The sequence below is a fragment of the Aquarana catesbeiana genome, linkage group LG03, assembly GCF_042186555.1.
Source record: "Aquarana catesbeiana isolate 2022-GZ linkage group LG03, ASM4218655v1, whole genome shotgun sequence".
NCBI lineage: Eukaryota > Metazoa > Chordata > Amphibia > Anura > Ranidae > Aquarana > Aquarana catesbeiana.
In genome coordinates, this window is record NC_133326.1 from 44,802,033 (window position 1) to 44,822,379 (window position 20,347).

Below are 20,347 nucleotides of genomic sequence, written 5' to 3' on the forward strand. Positions count from 1 at the left end.
CCTTTCCTATGATTTCTACGCTTCCTTCTCTTTTCTTCTCTCTATGTCCTTTTTCTTTCCCGATGCTATATTACTTTTTACTTTTTACCTTCTCTGGCTTTCCTTTCTTTTCTTTATGTGCTCTAGATGAAGGACATAATAAAGGCCTATAACCTTAACATCTATAGAGACCATAAAACCTATTTGTGGTATTTTACATGCCTTTAAGTCGTCCCGTGAATATAGAAACAAGGTGCATGTGATGTGAAGGTCTCTATCTGATTGCTCTGGCTTCTCCACTGAAGGTGACGCTGGCCTATTGTCTTGTTGATCCTCCTGGTGTCAGGAGCGTGTAGCACTCCTGTTCCTTGATAGCTGCTGGTTTTGGCTATGATGCATTCTCCTTGTCTCTCTGTCCTCCTGCAAGGTGTTTGATGTAGCCAGTCTATGGTGGAAGCCAGTCTCTGGTTCTTTAAGCCAGCCAAGCCTGCAGTCTCATGCTTGTGATAGCGTGTGTAATATGTGCTCAAGCCCTTTGTCTGTCTGTCCTGCTCTGCTGTATGTATTCCCCTGTTTATCACCTCGGAATCGGATATTGACTATTTTCTGAACTCTGCCTGCATTTTGAGTATATGAATTGGACCCTGACTACTCTGAACTTTGCCTGCCTTGTACCTGGACTGTCATTGAACAACTCTGTCTATCTGCCAACCGCAGGTACCCGTTCACTTTGTTCAGTTCGCACCTGCCCCAGTGTGGGGTCCAGGCATTATAGCATTGTGTATAAGACCTGCAGGCAACAAAATACTTTTAGACCTGCTTGCCTTATGGGAAAGGGGGCTGCTATAGGTGAAGAACACAGAAGCTAGCTATAGTGTCTGACCACCTGTGTCTGTAGATGTAATACTATTAAAAAGCTCAATAATGGTTCTGCCCAGCTCAGGAGATTGCTTTAAAAAAAGGTCTGAATTATTTTCTAAATGTACATAATATAACTGGATACTAATATGTATAGGTAAAGTTAATCCTGGAAATATCTAATTACCTTTTGGGGGATCAGGAAGGATTTTTTTTCCCCTGCTGGGGCAAATTGGATCATGCTTTCTTGGGTTTTTGCCTTTCTCTGGATCAACTATGGGTATAGGATTGTGTATATAGGATGCCATATTTTTTTCCACTTTTTTTGGTTGAACTAGATGACCTGTGTCTTTTTTCAACCAGATTAACTATGTAACTAAAAAAATAAAGTTTATGCTTGAAAAAAAAAAAATATCCACAATGTCTCCCACTTACTATACACAATTTAGGCAATACACTTTTTATATGATGTCGTATAACTATGTCCATATAAACCTAATATTTCTGAACTAGGTGTGTACTAACAGGTAGATACGAGAAGACAGGCAGATGAAGTTGGAGCCACTGATAGCTATAAGAATACACATACATTACTTAACCGACCATAAGTCAACTGACTTGGGAACCACAGATCTGCCAGCAGATCAGAAAATCAAATAATACCAAGTTGTATTGCATGTGCCTGTATGTATGAAGCTGCCAAATCAACTAGGCCTGCACTAGGCTTTGAAGGCTTGCTTGGTTTGCTGTGGTTCATGAATATTCAAGCTGATTGACCAATTCTAATTCAAATTTGCATGTTCTGATTTGTTGATCCCCCCTGGTAAATTTGTGGATTGGGAATTGATTTGTTCATGTTGGTTTGTTGGCATGATTCCATTAGCTTTCAGTATAATGGTGCTTCCACTGGATATACAGTGTGTCCCCGGCCTTGTCTATTACAAAGAAATCCCAAGTAATGTTGGCATAATCCACCTTAGTCATTTACTACAATCTAAAATAATTGAAGAATCTACCTGTGAATTTAGGGCGATTGGCGGTGGAGTTTAGAATTTGCATAGATCCCTTAAAGTTATATTTGAATACAATAATAGGAGCCAGTGGGTAATTCAGTCAAATAACATCTCCCTAAATCTGAGTTTTGGTTACTAAAAATATCAATAGTTTATTATTTCCACTAACAGTGACCATTAAATGACTCTAATGCCCTGTACACACGGCCGGACATTAATCGGACATTCCGACAACAAAATCCATGGACGGATGTTGGCTCAAACTTGTCTTGCATACACACGGTCACACAAAGTTGTCGGAAAATCCAATCGTTCTGAACACGGTGACGTAAAACACCTACGTCGGGACTATAAATGGGGCAGTGGCCAATAGCTTACGCCTCTTAATTTATTCTGAGCATGCATGGCACTTTGTGTGTCGGATTTGTGTACACGCGATCGGAATTTCCGACAACGGATTTTGTTGTCAGAAAATTTTATAGCCTGCTCTCAAACTTTGTGTGTCGGAAATTCCTATGGAAAATGTGTGATGGAGCCCACGACAACAAGGTTCTATCACACATTTTCCGTCAGAAAATCCGACCATGTGTACAGGGCATAAGGGTTACACAACTACAACTCTGCTCTGCCTATTCCTATATTTTAGTTCAGAATTATCACTACTAAATTTCAAGGGATAAGACTTATCATATAATACCCAATGCATAGCCTTAAGGGTGCCATTACACAGGAATGAAGATCCAAAAGTCTCATACCCATACTCTTTTGTCAGCTTCAGCGACTGTCTGTGGACCTCTTTCATCTGTATAATGAAGGGAGGCTCCTGCAGGACATGGCGGATAGCAGCATAGGTTTGCACATTAGCAGACCATAAATGCATAGAGTTGCATTTTTGACCCTGTGCTAACATACTGTGCATATAGTGCCCTGCAGGAACCTGTGTTCATCATGGAGATAAATGAAGGTCAGCAGACAGTTGCTGATAGCTGCCAAAGTCTCTGGAATATGGGTGTGCAGATCGTAGATCTTCACAACCATGCAATGTTACCATTGCCGTTCATAAAGTGTTTTGAGTCCCGATAGTATGACAGTCCCTGTCCCTGCCTTGTCTGACAACATAATGATTTATTCAGGCAGCAACAGCATTTGGTGAATAGCCATGTATAAAATAAATGTGTATATAGTTCAACAACATCTATCATATTTTTATGAAAACAAATTGTATGGCGGGATAGTTATAGCTTTAGAATGATAGCGATGTCAGTAGTGGAATTGCCTTTAGATGAAAGTCAAAGAGCCAGGAGGCCTATAACAATCATACTGTACATTCTTGGTGAAGCCAACATATGTACTTCCTACATTAATAAAAGGTGCTATAATATCACCCCAGTATCTTGTCTCATCTATACACAGTTTGGGGACATATAGATTTAACCACTACTCCACTCTAATCTTGTGGTAAGTTATGTTGTTTAAGGACCTCCATAACTGGTTATAAATTAAAGCTGAAATTCAGTCAGCTATATATAAATACAAAAATAAATGCTATTAGTATGCCCCCCCCCCCCTATATACAGGTATTGGGGATCTAATATAACTTTACAGAGTTGCGCTAATAGAAAAAAAGAAAAGAATGTCTACAAGTAATGTGATAATTATTCCTGGTGTATATCTCCACCATTCACCACTTTGAAACATGATCTGTGCATCAATACCACCACCAGAGGCTGAAAAGCTTGCTTACCAGCTCACATGGACCTCACCACTACAGAAGGTCACTAGCGCTTGTGGCTACACAGCCAGCCAGGGCCTTTAAAGATTCCAGGCACTTTTCACCATTGATGCGCCACTCATCCTCCTCCCGCACCATAGTGTGAGCAGTAGCCAGCCCGGCAGGCTCACACTACAGGCAGGGAGGAGGAAGAGTGGTGTGTCAATGGTGAAAAGCCCCTGGAATCCTTTTCAGCCTCTGGTGGTGGTATTGATGCGCTGATCACATTTCAAGGTGGTGGATGGTGGAGATATACGCCAGGAATAATTATCACATCACTTGTGCACATTTTTTCCTTTCTTTTAGCACAACTCTGTAAAGTTATATCATTTGGACTGTGTTTATATCTCGCAGGAGAGTTGCTGCTGGCTATATTTGTTAATGGTGTTATTAGCAATTTTTTCAGTTTTTATTAGGGATCTAATTCTCATTTAATCTAGGGGGTATGCAATAGGGAAAATAACATTCTGTCCTGAAGGCTAACTCCCCCACCAATTTCAGGATGGAGAGCCGGTCCATAGAAACCACTCCTCTTTCCCCCACTGGTTGGCCACCCTCTTGTTGACGTCATCACATACTGTACACTGCAGGAGCCATAGCCACCACTGGTCCTACACCATATGTGAGGACGTTAAGGGCCTGCCCACATTCCATGGCTGGAGCAGGAGTCAGAAAGATCACCAGCTGCCACAGGACCAAAGAATAAGGTGTGTTATTCCTTTACAATACACCCCTAGACTAACCAACTATTTAACCGTATGTATAAAGATTGGAAAGGCCACCCTAATGGATTTTTTTTTTATCGCTGAGCTTGAATAGCCTGTTTAGGTAAGTCCTACAGTCAGACACAATAATGGTTGATGTACTAAAGGAGCAGAGAAGATTCACTTAGCAAACTGAATAAAGCAAAGCAGGGTTCAATTTTTACATTTTTTAATTTCATTGTTTAAAGCACATGTCAGGATAAAAACACATTTTGTATATCTGCAATACATGCACAATTTCCCATGTTTTATCTCCTAAAACACACTGCAAGTACAAAAAATGGCCGTTGATGTGCCAGAAATATTGACATGACAACACTGTATTTCTGGCTCTGAATTCAGCTCTACCCACTTAATTTCTGATGCAAACCTCTGCTTATCTACCCCCCACCCCTTCATCTTTATAACCCCACCCTTTGCACAGGCAGAGAGCACAGGAAGTTTTCAGCTCACAAAATTTCTTGCAAAATCAACAGCTATTTTATGCACTTAGCACACAGATATAACAAAGGTTTACATACACTTTAAATTCCCCCGCACATGATTGGGTTTCAAAAGTAAAGGCAACTTTATTCTGCTAAAGTACTCCAATAACATTTAATTTATTGTGCAACCATAATAGCCAACTCTCATATGATTGTAGAAGGTGCAAAGCCAAAAGCTTTGTGTTGTCTTAAGCTGGCCGTAAACTAGTCTTTTCTTTTCAATTAGCCAGTGGGCTGAATGAAAAAAAAAATGGATTCCTCTATCCACATAATCAAGAATACACTGGCTGCAGCCACTAATTAAAAAAAAATTCTGAGAAGCCCATTTGACAGAATTCAACCATTATATTGACTTCTGATGAAAGGAAGTAGCCACACATGGATCGAAATTTGGCTGGTCCCTGCTGAACTGGCAGAATTTCCATCCACCTATGGCCACCTTTACATTTCTTTAGTTTGAGGTTTGTCTTACTGTCTGTCTGGAGTTGTTATGTTCTCCTTGTATCTGCTTGGGTTCCCTCCGGGTTTTCTAGTTTATACACTTTGGGGATAATTTATTAAAGTCAAATAGACTTGCACTTTGCAAAGTGCAGTTGAGCTCTACAAGTGCAGTTGCTCCAGAGCTTAGTAAATGAGCATAAGCTCTGCTGACTTCCATCATCCAATCACACGCAAGCAAAAATGCTTTTTTTTTTTCCTTGCACGTGATTGGGTATTCTTTGGAAAGTGAAGCTTTACCTCATTTACTAAGCTCTGGAGCAACTGCACTTGCAGAGTGCAACTGCACTTTGTAAAGTGCATAGGGGTTTATTTACTAAAGCTGAAAAGTGCAAAATCAGGCTCACTTCTGCATAGAAACCAATCAGCTTTCAGGTTTTATTGCCAAAGATTAATTGAACAAGCTGAGATTAGAAGCTGATTGGCTACCATGCACAGCTGCACCAGATTCTGAGTGCTCCAGCTTTAGTAAATCCCCCCCAAAGTCTTTTTGTCTTCAGTAAATCAACCACTATGTCTAGTTAACACTTTTTCTAATTTATACCCATAATATACAGTGCATAAATATATATTAGGCTAGCCAGTTTACTGGCCTCTGGCTTAGTTAGGCCTAGAAAAGAATGACAATTAATGGTATATTAGAATGCAAGAAGGGATTAATGTAAGTGGTTATAGAAATCGTTATGGAATAAGATGGCACTAAATAAATTGACAGAGCCTGAGACTAAAACAAAAAGTGTCACAGAGGTGTGTAGTATGGAGCAAACATTACAGCTTACATGATCTTTATATGGACAGGTTCATATCATTGAAACCCATGCAATGTAAAGTCCATGGTCGGCAGTCTACGCGCATTGTCCCACATTTGCCTATTGTCTGACATATACCCAATGGGACTAGTTCATTAAAAAGATTTTTTTAAAGCTGAGCTGTGCAAAGATAAACTTTATTTATACTTGACAGGAAACCCACTGCAAAGTATATCTGCTTGATTTGCCAAGAGGATGATGAATAAGTTGATATACGTAAATTATAACTCACTCCCCCGGCTGTAGGTGCTCTCCTCTACTGACCAATGCTCCAGAATGTGAGCGGACCTTGGGTGTCCTCCCATACAGTGCAAGACTTCTGGTTCTGCATGGTATGGGATGACAACAGAGAGCTGTGACCGGCAATGAAGTGGGGACCAGTCATAAGAAGAAGAGGAAGCTCATGGGAGTGGGGAATAAGGTAAGTATATCTGTGTATTCATCACCTCCTAAGGAAAAAAAATAAGTTAGACCTTGCAGCGGGGAGGAGGACCAACTACAAGGGTAAAGGTTATGTTTTCACAGAGGTCAGCTTTAATGTAAGGGCTGCTGATAAAGCAGTACAACTGGTCCTGTTGTACTGAGCCCAGACCTCATCAGCTATGCAGGGGGGCCCAGGACAGCTTTATTGTTCATTTCTTCCTAAATGAATACATTTATTTTACTAGACCATACCCCTGCTCTTACTTGTTTACCAGGGCTTAAATTACATTTCCCTGGGCCCCATCATTTCAATAGAGGCGCCCAGGAAGTGGGACTTTTCTAATTTTCGGGGCGTAGGGGGGTAAAGTCAGTGTCGCTGTTTCACTGCACCCCAGAGGGGATGGGTGGGCTGTAGGCGGGGTTGGGGGGCTCAGTCAGGAAGGCTGTACAGGGCCCCATGATTTTAGATGCAGCCCTGCTTATAGCCATAAGTACTTGGTGGTGCGGCTCCAGGCTGAGGTGTAGGACCCCATTGGCACTCAGGGTAGTAGGGATGCCAGCATAAGAAAACCCCATCCAGTGAGCTTCGAACATTTTAGTTTGAAACTGCTGCTTGCCATAGCTGATCCTAGTATAGAATATACATGTGAAAGTCTCAGACCCCTATGATTAAGCCCCGGTGGGTGGGGCAAAACAAGTCAGGGGGCATGGCCCGGGGAGCGGCATTGACTGAGGATTTCACATGTGTACATCCATACTAGGATCCGCTATGGTGAGCGGCAGTTTCAAGCTAAAATATGCTTAAGGTGGAACTAAATTCTCTCAGTCAACATTAACTACTTTTAATCCTTATAGTGCTAGCATTAGTAACTAGATAGGAAGGTATATTATAATTAACATGTTTTCAACTTTTTTTTCTTTTTAGTTTCTTCAATTGCTTCCTGGATTCTGGCCTAGGCCAAAATGATGTCATACATCCTAGGAGACTTCACAGGCATTTCTTGGTTTCTTTCATATGTAGTAGGCATTTCTCAGATAAGCAATGCCTGCATTCATGAGCTAAGAGTAGATGGATTCTAGGAAGCAAATGCTACATGAATCATCTGCTCTAACTCAAGATAGCCACAGCTAAAAATGCTGGGGGGGGGGGATTTCCGCGCCGAGCCCAAGCAAATATGTGGCTTCTCGGCGGCCAGGCCTTGGCGCCAAACGGCCTAATAGCGCCCACAGAGCTGTGCCAAGAGCGTGTGCCCTGCATGCTCCCGGTAGAGTTACCAGTGGCTAATGGAAAGCTCCTGTCCACTGCTTGCAAATGGGAGCTTTTCGATCATGGGACAGCCAATCACAGCAGTCACATGACCATAAGCCCCACCCCACCTCCTGGCACTCTAAACCTCTTAAAGGGCCGACAGGCGCCAGCTCCAAGCGGGCCAAAGTAATTTCTCAACAAAATAAAACATGGAGACATAGATGGAGGGATGGGTGAGTTTACTTTATTATTAAAAATAAATTAAATAGCGTTTTCAGTTCCTGGTGCTCAGATATAGTTTAGTTCTGCCTTAAAAAATCCAATCATAATCGAATTAATAAAAATAGGAATAGTACACTGTGCAAACGTGTACACTTTTACAAGGCATGCATTATATATTTGTATAGATATATATATCTATATATATATATATAGATATAGAGATATATATCTCTATATCTATAGATATAGAGATATATATCTATATATATATAAAATAGCAATGGTACACTGTGAAAATGTGTACGCTTAAAATATATGTATATTTATATATATATATATATAAAGTGTACACATTTTCACAGTGTACCATTGCTATTTGTATTAATATATATATGTAAATATATATTTATATATAGATATCTATATATACATCTATATATAGATATCTATATATATATCTATATATAAATATATAATGCATGTCTTGCATTTTGTCTATAGTATAGTGCACATATGTTCCGCATTTCTGTACATATAAAGTATATTCTATTCCAATATATTATGTTGCTTAAATGAGTATTAATTTCCTCTGGCAGTCAATGCACAGTCCAATACCTATTGTATTTCATTGTAATCTATAAAATCCCAAGAAATCTTTTTTTTTTAATCTTTCATCCTATAATGTATTTTAGGAAGTCATGTTATTCATTTTTAACAAAGCAAATTTTAAGAAAATGCATTGATAACAACAACAAAATCTGCCTTCATTTAAATCACCAACACAAATTTAGGTAAAAACACAAAACTTACATAGCACAGAAACAAAGACAATTTTAATTCCAGATGGATTAAATGTGACCTGTATATTGAATACAACGTACGTATAGAAAATGGGATTGCTATATCTGTGAATGTTCAGATAATTGATACATATCATTAAAATGCATATTTGCTTTAGAGCAGGAGCCAGCCGTCTTCACAATAAAGAGAATATCAGTATTCGCGCATATGAGGACGGGAAATTAGAGAGAATGTTAATTCAATTAATAGGAAGGGTAGATTTTGCACATGAGAGGGGGTGGTGGAGGATGAAAGTGGGTCATGCCAGATTCATTTATTGTCCCGCTTTTGTTGCTAATTAACGCATTAGGAAATTGATCAACGGCAGGGAGAAGGAGGAGTGCGGCACGGCTAGGCAGCAAATTCAACCTACCTTGTGCCAAAGCGGCCATCTTAAAGTATTCCTCGGTTCCATCAAAATGGCCTCCATCCACAAAAAAACAGTCCTCGGTTTGATGAATTAGAAATAAGATGTCATCCAAAAGGCAAATGCTTGCATTTGCTTGTCTCCTTTTTGTATTATCAATGCTGGCACTTCATATTGGTAGAGTGATTCTCACACATTTGGAAACAAAGCTTGGAAAGCGGCTAATTTGATTGGCTGGTGTCTGAGATGCTACGTACTCCGTACAGGACTGTAGTCTCCGGCATTTTCCGTGCCTCTGTTTGAGACAAAAAAAAGAAAAGGAATGTTACATATTGTCTGTTGAAATGTATTATGTCACCCATCAATGACATTATTTCCTGCTTAGAAGTAAAGATCTAAACAGCGAGTTATACATTTAATTAGGAAATTACATTGTACATCGAAAAAAGATAAAAATGCTTGTTGCCTGGCTGTAGAAGATTCAACGCATTCTGTGGCCCTATTCCCAATTAGGAGTTAAGACGTCACTTGCTACATGCTTGTTTCAGGTCAGTGGTTTGGGGAATATTAAAATAGAATTTTGATTAAATCCTAAATACTCTTAAAAATACTCCCTCCCTCTCCTAACACCTATTCTGCGTAAGAAAAGATCTGTATATTTGCCTATTTTCAGGCCGCTCCAGTCCGGTCCCCATGGTGGCTACATGAGAATAGAGAGACCGCTTCAGAACAGCTGGTAATGCCTGAGTGGTGACATCACCCATAGGCTTACTACAGCCCATCCGTTGTCGGTGCTCCCTCCTCTCCCCTGCAGCTGGCACTGGCTGACACAGGGGAGCCAATCACATAACCAGACCAGAGCGGAGTGAAAAGAGGTAAGTATACAGATCTTTTCTTACACAGGTTATTCAGAATAGATGTTAGGAGGGGGCAGGGGAGTCATTTTAAGAGTAGTTAGGGGTTGACTGGAGTTTGAATCTAAAGCAGAGCTTCACCCAAAAAGGGAAGCTTCAAGTGTATGCTTCCTCCCTCCGCTGCCACATTTGGCAGCTTTCAGGGGAGCGGGTACCTGGTTTTGCCAGGTACACGCTCCCACTTCCGGCTGAGTTTGCTGCGGTTTCTACCCCCCTTCCTCGTTCCCCCACAGTCGGCCCATTCACAGAGGACAGCACGCTTCACGCATGTGTAGTAGGGAACTAGCTGTGAAGCCACGAGGCTTCACTGCTGATTTCCCTTAGTGGAGATGGTGGTGGCAGTGCCTGACAGCCGGCTCAGTGAGGACACCACTGGATTCCTGGACATGTAAGTGTCCTAATATTAAAAGTCAGCAGCTTCAGTATTTGTAATTTTTTCTGAACGAGCTCCTCTTTAAAGAGGAACTGCAGTCCGCTCACATAATTTGCAATAAAAACATCTTTTCCATTCTAAAGCTTCCCTCCAACCACTTTGCATATTATTTTATATATACTGTGATTCTGTACTTGCCAAATATGCTGCAGAAATCTTCCTCCGCTGAGTCTGGCTGCAACCATTTTAACTGTGGGCAGCTGAAGCTGCTGCCTGTTCACTTCCTGGATCTACACAGACACACAGAGGCACACCTCCAGCTCTGCAGCTCTGCAGCCCTGGAGCTCTCATTGGCCCTCTTATAACTCTTCCCCTCCCTTCCTGGCAAACTCTCATGAGAGTGAGAGAGAGAGCTGTGCATGATGTCATAAGCCTAGGATTTTTCCCAGACAAGAATCAGGAAGTGGGCTGTATAAGGTTTTTACTGACAGAAAAAAAGTTCTACTACCCAAAGTTTAAACAGCAAGGGCAGAATATTTAATAGATGGAAAATTGAAAAAATGACTGAAAGTTCGCTTTAAGGCCAGAGGCAACCCGTGACAGCCATGTTCATAAGTAGATCAGCAATGGCAGCCTCCATTTTTCTTTTCGAGGGTTGTCTTTAATAAAGCAGAGGGTAATGTGAAAAGTGCAGAAATGCATATCACCCAATCACAATTCTATTGCTTTGATTATATAAAGCTGACATCTGATTGGTTGCAGTGGGCTTCTTCATTTCTTTGGTGTTTGTGGCCTCGCGGTGGGTGTGCCTTGGTTCTAAGAGGCCGCGTATTTGTGTGCATTAAAGCAAATACAGCTGTGCTGAGAACCCACGCCCTGCCCGCTCTTGGCACAGTTACCGGCGGCTAACGGAAAGCTCCTAAACGCTGCTTGCGATCGGCAACTTTCTAATCACGTGACAGTCAATCACGATGGTCACATGATCATAAGCCCCGCCCTGCCTCCTAGCATCCTAAACCCCTTAAAGGCTCCAAGGGGTTGGGAAGTATATTTTACTGAAACAAGCAAAACTGTAGAATAATTTGATGTCATGCTGTCTATCTATTTCTCAACCAATTTCTCTAATATCTGTCTTCAGTATCTGTCAAGGCGTGCACTCTTTGGGGTCGATTTACTAAAACTGGAGAGTGCAAAATCTGATGCAGCTGTGCCAATGGTAGCCAATCAACTTCAACCTTCAGCTTATTTAATCAAAGGGGTTGTAAACCCTGGTGGTTTTTCACCACCAAAACCTCTTGTAGTGTGCCAGCCCCCCCAGAGACCCCCTTTTACTTGAGTGAAAGAAATGGGTGAAAGGCACATGATTTAACACTTGAATCAAGATGATACAGTTTATTCTTATACAAAGTGGATAAGTACAATAAGTACTTACCTGAGCCCAATCGCTCCAGTCGGTGTCTTGGGTCCTGATTGGATAAATTTATAGCAGCGCAGCCATTGGCTCCGGCTGCTGTCAGTCAAATCCAAAGATGTGGGAGCCGGGGGCGGAGCTGAGCCCCGCTGCCTCTGTCAATGGACGCAGCAGCAGGACACAGGAGCACGCCCGCCCAGGTGCCCCAAGGGAGAGCGCTTCTCAGACGGGGCACTCGAGAAGAGGAGGAGCCAGGAGCGCCACTGAGGGACCCCAGAAGAGGAGGATCGGGGCCACTCTGTGCAAAACCAACTGCACAGAGGAGGTAAGTATGCAATTTTTATTTTTTTTAAACAAACTTTTATATATCCTTAAAGCTTTGACAGGAAAAAAAAAAATCTGGAAGCTAATTGGTTTCTATGCAGAGCTGCACCAGATTTTGCACTCTCCAGTTTTAGTAAATCCACCCCTTCATATCTGGGAGAAAAGAGATTTAACCTCCACATATGGAAAGACTTCTTCACAGTAAGAGCTGTGAAGATATGGAATAGACTCCGGAAAGAAGTCGTTTTCTGGCCAGCTCAGTGAATTGTTTAAAAAAAAAAAAGAGAAAATCTGATTTAATTGAAAAAAAAAAAAATTAGACTATGACCTACTGTTCTTTATTGCGATGCCAGGATAAGCCCAGAAACACGGTGACCATAAATAATGTGCTAAATGTCAGATAAGCATAATGTAAATGACTAAAAATTTCTGTCAATGGCCATCCTTATCTTGAATAACAGAAGTATATTTTTCTAAAGCGTTATTGGACGCTTGAGTCAACAAAGAGTTAACGGCATTCATAATCTGAACGCAGCTTTAACTAACAGCGGGAAGGTGAGTCATCATTCAGATTGTAATTTATAGCACAATTGTCAGATGCTCTTATACAAATGAAGCAAATTTGTCATCTTGTGGGTATCAACCCGATTCATAACAGCTGCCAGCTTCCACCGGAGAAAAAAAAAATATATATATATATATATACGCTTGGTGTAATTGTAAAATCTGTGGAAATAGTTATGTTGACAATGCTGAGTTGGAAGAGTTTAAATTTCATTAGACAATATAGTGAGATGCGGAATAAAACAACGGTGGTCTGCAGACAAACAATGAATACACAAATGGGCATCTGCGCCAGTGACCCTGTCTGGCATCGAAAAGCCTTTTTTTTTTGCCAAATGGCAAACAGGAGCCCAGGAGAGCAAAAAAAAAAAAAAAATTCAATTTCATCTTTGCCAGCAGTGAGGTCTTCTACGTTTTGTAAAATCATTTAGCAACGCGGAGGTTAATTTTTCAGACGCCCAGAGAAAGCAGTGAAAAAAAAAAATTATAACAAAGAAATCCATGTGGGAACGCCCCACATGCAAATTGCTGCAATTGTTATTAAGATGAAGCTTAACACATGCAGATTTGCAGCATGCATATTCATTTGCCAGCATCTGAAAACCTGGCCAATTGCTGATTCTCATTAACCAGATGATGAAGCGCCTTATAAATCACTCTCAGGCTCGGCAAGCCGTGTGGGAAAACAGGTCCGCTCCATTGTTGGTGATTTTGTGGCATAGCAGAATGCACTGACTGTACAGCTGTGGATTTAATTTAGAACCGATGGCCTTCCCATTACCAGACAATGTCATTTTCCTTGGTGTCACAACAAGTCAAATATCTTACTGTGTGCTAAGTTTAAACTACATGCTTTTAAATTCCTCATTGTCGTTTCTAACAATGATCTGCAACCTTCAAATAAATACATTTAGTACATTTTTTTTTTTTTTTTAAACAAAGCGACATTAAAAGTAGCCATTTTTGGAATCAAATCTCTGCCTAATTAAAAAATGTTAATTGGTTTAGCGGCTGCCATTGTATTAACGACAATGACGACCAACCATTAAATGATGGGTTATGTGCTAGAAGAATAATGTATTTGCTTACAATTGGTTGAGCCTTTTAAACATATTGAAGGTAGTAATTTTTGGGAGTTGTGATGAATGGTGAATTTGGTTTTTATGATAATGTTGTCATTTTTATGGGCCAGGGCGAAGGTTGGTGATTTTGAATTTATATTGGTTTTGTTTTTACCCTGTAAATTTCCTAATAATTTTTGCAAGTTCAGTATTTTGCCTTTGATTGAACTCCGAGATATAATTTTCGTGCCCAGGGTTTCATCAAAAGGGTAAAAAGTAGAGGAGACAATGGACACCCTTGGCACATGCCAATTGTTATGTGAAATCTCTTAGATGTCATGCCATCAGTATATACTTGTGCTGATGGGGTAGTGTATAGGGCCATAAGTTTTCGCAAGTTGAACCACATGGTAACCAACGGTTGAGCCTTTTAAACATATTCAAGGTTGTGCTGTTTTGGAGTTATAGTAAATGGTGAATTTGTTTTTTATGACAACGTTGTCATTTTTGTGGGTGAAGGGCGAAGGTTGGTGATTTTCAATTTGTAATTTTTTTTAAAACCTATACATTTTCTAATAATTTTTGTAAGTTCTCTATTTTGGGTAGCAATGCCTTTGATTGAACTCTGAGATCTAGTTTTATGTGACAAGGGTTCCATCAAAAGAGTGAAAATTAGAGCAGACAATGGACACCCTTAGCGCGTACCATCTGTTTTGTGAAATCTCTTAGATAGCATGCTGTTAGTATATACTTGTGCTGATGGGGTAGTGTATAGGGCCATAGGTTTTGGTGAATTAAACCATATGGTTACAAACGGTTGAGCCTTTTAAACATATTCAAGGTTGTGCTGTTTGGGAGTTTTTGGTGAATTTGTTCTTTGATGACAACGTTATCATTTTTGTGGGTGAAGAGCGAAAGTTGGTGATTTTTAATTTATATTATTTTTTTTTTAACCTGTACATTTTTTAATAATTTTTGTAGGTTCTCTATTTTGGGTAAATATGCCTTTGATTGAACTCTGAGATCTAATTTGTTTGTGCCAAGGGTTCCATCAAAAGAGTGAAAATTAGAGGAGATAATGGACACCCTTGGTGTGTGTGTCATCTGTTTTGTGAAATCTCTCAGACCCCTTTCATACCGAGGCGTTTTTCAGACGCTTTAGCACTAAAAATAGCGTCTGTAAAGCTCTCAGACCCCTTTCATACCGAGGTGTTTTTCAGGTGCTTTAGCGCTAAAAATAGCGCCTGTAAAGCTCTCAAACCCCTTTCACACTGAGGCGTTTTTCAGGCGCTTTAGCGCTAAAAATAGCGCCTGTAAAGCGCCTGAATGAAGCCTCAGCTGCGCTGGTAGGGCGTCAGAAAAAGTCCTGCAAGCAGCTTCTTTGCAGCGCATTAGGGGCTGTGAACTCACCGCTCCTAAAGCACCCCTGCCCATTGAAAACAATGGGGCAGCGCTGCTATACCGCCGGCAAAACGCGCTGCAGCAGCATTTTGCGGGTAGATTTAACCCCTTTTCGGCCGCTAGCGGAAGTTAAAACTGCCCCGCTAGCGGCCGAATAGCACCACTAAAGCGACGATAAAGCGGTGCTAAAAATAGCGCCACTTTACCGCCGATGCCCGGGGCGGCACAGTGTGAACGGGCTCTTAGATAGCATGTTGTTAGTATATACTTGTGCTGATGGGGTAGTGTATAGGACCATACAGTGAAACCACATGGTTTACGAATGGTTGAGCCTTTTGAACATATTGAAGGTTGTGCTTTTTGGGAGTTACCGTGAATGGTGAATTTGGTTTTTATGGCAACATTGTCATTTTTGCAGGTGAAGGGTCTAGGTTGGTGATTTTGAATTTATATTGGTTTTGTTTTTAGCCTATACATTTTCTAATAATTTTTGATAGTTCTGTATTTTGCCTTTGATTGAACTCTAAGATCTAATTTTTTGTGCCAAGGGTTCCATCAAAAAGTTGAAAATTAGAGGACACAATGGAGGTTATTTATGAAAGGTAAATCCACTTTGCACTACAAGTGCAAACTACAAGTGCAAAGTGCACTTGAAATTGCACTGAAAGTGCACTTGGAAGTGCAGTCGCTGTAAATCTGAGGGGTAGATCTGAAATGAGGGGAAGCTCTGCTGATATTATCATCCAATCATGTGCAAGCTAAAATGCTGTTTTTTATTTTCCTTGCATGTCCCCCTCGGATCTACAGCGACTGCACTTCCAAGTGCACTTTCAGTGCAATTTCAAGTGCAATTTGCACTTGTAGTTTGCATTTGTAGTGCAAAGTGGATTTGCCTTTCGTAAATAACCCCCAATGTGTACCCTTGCTGTGTGCAATTGTAATGTGAAATCTCTTAGATAGCATTCCGCCAGTATATGCTTATGCTGATGGGGTAGTGTACAAGGCTATAGGTTTTCGCAAGTTAAACCACATGGTTAAGAAAGGTTGAGCCTTTAAAACATATTCAGTGTTGTGCTGTTTGGGGGTTCTGGTGAATGGTTAATTTCTTTTTTATGGCAATCTTGTAATTTTTGCGACTGAAGGGAAAAGGTTGGTGATTTTGAATCTATTTTGGTTTTGTTTGGAACCTATTCATTTTCTAATAGTTTTTGTAAGTTAAACCACGTGGACCTCAGATGGCCAACTCTTTATTACCATAGGCCACTCTTGGCCTCAGTTTGTTGCTGTGTCTGCATTTAAAGATTACAAGGACCACACCAAATGATGGTGAGTTGGTTAACTATGATTTAATCATTATTTACTCTCCTGTCTTTTTTCCTTTTATTATTGAGTTGACTTTTTGGGAGTTATGTCTTTGCCCTTCGATTGCAGAATAAATTATGAGAGCCTCCTGTATTAAATGTTGAGGTAAATATGTTGCTTTTCTTTTTAAATCCTTGAATACAAGCCATAAACACAATTATGTTTTTTTGGGTAATTTCCTAGCACCATAACAGTGGTTGTAAAAGTTTACAAATGCATATCCTGCTCAAAAATATTTTCCACATTTGAGCCAAAGATGAGCCCTACCTGCACACCGGAAGCCATTTTTGTATTGTAGGCCAAGCCATTCATCGGCCTCCTGCTATGAAATTTTAATTCTCTCCTTGCCCTTGTGGAGCTGCAAAGGTTAAAGAGAAAATGTCTTTTATAATACATTCAACTTCTATTTCGAAAAAAAAAAAAACCCATAAATTATTACAGCAAAGGGATAGCCTATGTGTCTGGGGATTTACAGTGTCTAACTATTTGTCAGAACTCCTCATTTACTGATTGGAGAATAAAAAACAAACATATTTAACGGCTCTACAAACATTTTCAGGAGTTAAATACAAAAAATATATATATAGAAGACAGGGTTATGTGGGGAACAAATGTTGGAGAAGCAAATTATAGATGTTGAGAAATTATTTGAAGAAAGCGACTTGAAAAAGAAAATCCCAGTGGATGTCTACAGATCTTAAATCTATGTGTAGAAAACATCAGGGAATTCGATTTTTCTCTTCCATTCAAACGAAACAGCCAAGATGTGACCTCACCTGGCTGATAAAAGTGCTCATTTCAGGTTAATCACACATCAACTGCAAAGCATGTCTTGTGCAATCTCTACATAAGTAGTAATATGCACTCTGCTATTTATATACAGAGCTCTGGGTATACATTCAATGGAGTTTCCAGCATACATACTGCGCTCAGTACAAATATTCCTAAATGATACAGAAGTCTGAAATTCCATTATTCTGATTACAATGCACATCAAACTAATATATGTATGAAAAAAAATATATATATAAGGCTAACAGCATTCCATTATTATCACATACTGTATTGCTTGTAAGTATTTTGTCATGGAAAGTACAAAAAAAAAAACACCTAATGTTCTTGTAGGCAGCCCTCAAAGATTATGACATCATTCATCATTCCATACGGCCAGAAATATATATGAAGATATATACTGAATATCTGTATATATATATATATATATATATTAAAGTGTCAATTCTTAAGTGCAGTAACCCATAGCAGCCAATTAGAATTCATTATGCTGAAGCCACACCATTGGAAGATGAATTATTTGCTATGGGTCACTGCACTTCAGAATTAGAACTTTGCTCCTTGCAGTCTTTTATCACATAGGTTTGATGGTTCATGTCATATATGTATCTATCTATCTATTTTGTGTTTATAAATAGATAGATAGATAGATAGATAGATAGATAGATAGATAGATAGATAGATAGATAGATAGAATTATGACATGAACCATCAAGCCTATTCAATAAAAGACTGCAAGAAGCAACGTTCTAATTCTCAAGTGCAGTAACCCATAGCAAATAATTCAGAATTCACCTTCCAATGGCATGGCTCCAGCATAGTGAATTCTAATTGGCTGTTATGGGTTACTGCACTTAAGAATTGGCTCTTTATTATTAGCACTTTATTCCTTGTACTCTAGTGAATTATGGTTCCATGTTTTCTATTGGCAATCAGTCAACCTAGGAGGAATGATGATTATTTATCACTAAATGCTTTTTTTTCTTTTTTCCTATATATACAGATATAAGTGACATTAACTGTGTTAACACTCTTTCCGTCACATTTTGGAAAACCTGACTACTACTGTAAGTTATGCGCTTCTATTTACAAAGCGCACCTAAAAATTATTTTAAAAATCGTTCTTTGCATTCTAGGAGTTTGAAGCCTTGGGCTTACTGGAGGTTACTCTGAACATTTAGAAATGAGAGGAAACTGGATCTGTCCCCACTGACAAAGAGGGATATGCTGAGTTTCCCCCTCCTTATATACAATTTAGAAGCCCAGCTTCTAGACATTGAACCCTTTGTTAGGACAGACAGTGTTCAAATCTAGTGATAATGAGATCTACCAGCAGAATAGTACAGACACCATGGTAGACATTAGATCCATAGCATCTTCTGCATAGCAGAGTTTAGGAATTTTCAGAAAAGAGCAAATAAAAGGTAAGCAGCCTTTAAAAAAAAAAAAAAAAAAAAAAAAGTTATGCAATGTGATGGGGACATATAACAAATATAACGTAGATATTATCCCAATTTGGCTACAAAAGTGTAAATATTCTTGGCTGGTGAAAAATATGACCCCTTTAGTAAATGTTCTTCCCAGGCTCCAACCTGCTCTTGTTGTACATACCTGTGTCCAGTATATCCCCAACACCAAGAACCAGTGACTTAGAGTTAAGCTCTGCTGTAGAAGTTCTATTGAGGATGCTCTAAAAATAAACGACAAATAGTGTATCTTACATGGTGTACATTTTTATCTTTGTGCAAGGTCAGGAACAATATGTCACAGAATTGTAGAAGAGGGAAATATATTTGCTCAATACAGGTACTAAAGTACCCATAACCTTGTGTTGAAACAAAGAACAGAACAGGTCACAGCGGGGGGGGGGGGGGGGGGGGGTGTTACCATTAATTTTATCAAACACTGGAAAATGGTATTTCAAGTATTTCAGGGAAAGTATTTTTGTAAGGTTCTTTTTGCTATTGCATAAGACCCCTTTCACACTGAGGCGTTTTTCAGGCGCTTTTGGGCTAAGCGCCTGAAAAACGTCTCCCCTGTTCTTTTACACAGAGGCGATACGCTGGCAGGACATTAAAAAAACTCCTGCAAGCAGCATCTTTGGAGCGGTGAAGGAGCGGTGTATACACCGCTCCTCCACTGCTCCTGCCCATTGAAATGAAAGGGCAGCGCCGCCGAACCGCCAGCAAAGCACCGCTGCAGCGGCGCCTTGCGGGTCATTTTAACCATTTTTCGGATGCTAGCGGGGGGGGGGGTTAAAAGCTCCCTGCTAGCGGCTGAAAACCTCTGCAAAAACCACGGTAAAGCGCTTCTAAAAAAAAGCGGCGCCTTACCACCGACACCGCCAACGCCCCAATGTGAAAGCAGCCTTAGAGGAACACTCAAATACCTCTTAAGACAGCAGTTAAATCAATAGAAATATCCGTAAGAAACAATGAACATTAGTAACATTTTATCACATCTAGCAGCCAGCCAGATACTACCTTGGAGACACATAAGACACACAATGGGGTTGATTTATTAAAACTGGAGAGTGCAAAATCTGGTGCAGCTGTGCACAGTAGCCAATCAGCTTGTTCTATTAAGCTTTGATAAGAAAAAAAAAGGAAGCTGATTGGTTTCTATGCAGAGCACCAGATTTTGCACTCTCCAGCTTTAGTAAATAAACCCCACAGTTTGATTTCTTCATTACTCCAAGGTCAGCTGTTTCTAAAGCCAAAACTAAGGATTGGTAAGCTGCTATATACAGCTTTGTTTTTGAGTTTAATACTGATTTAGGTTATAGATTATGACCTGAGCTTGCCTCAAACATATATTCAGGTTAGTGGAGATTCCCCATTTTTCATTTTTCCTTAAACTGTTAAAAC

The 20,347-nt window shown here is 40.0% G+C and overlaps 1 long non-coding RNA gene across 13 annotated transcripts in view; it reads right to left on the bottom strand.

Annotated features, from left to right (window-relative positions):
- LOC141131318 (uncharacterized) overlaps positions 1-20,347 on the bottom strand; it is a 139,662-nt gene that overhangs the window by 91,417 nt on the left and 27,898 nt on the right. For 11 of the 13 annotated variants that reach the window (XR_012242739.1, XR_012242745.1, XR_012242741.1 and 8 more), the window contains 3 exons: positions 19,092-19,170; positions 16,956-17,046; positions 9,285-9,573 (listed from right to left, as the gene is read on the bottom strand). This is a non-coding gene — a long non-coding RNA (uncharacterized lncRNA). The remainder of the gene's footprint in view (positions 1-9,284; positions 9,574-16,955; positions 17,047-19,091; positions 19,171-20,347) is intronic. The other 2 variants (XR_012242749.1, XR_012242748.1) reach the window with 1 other exon arrangement.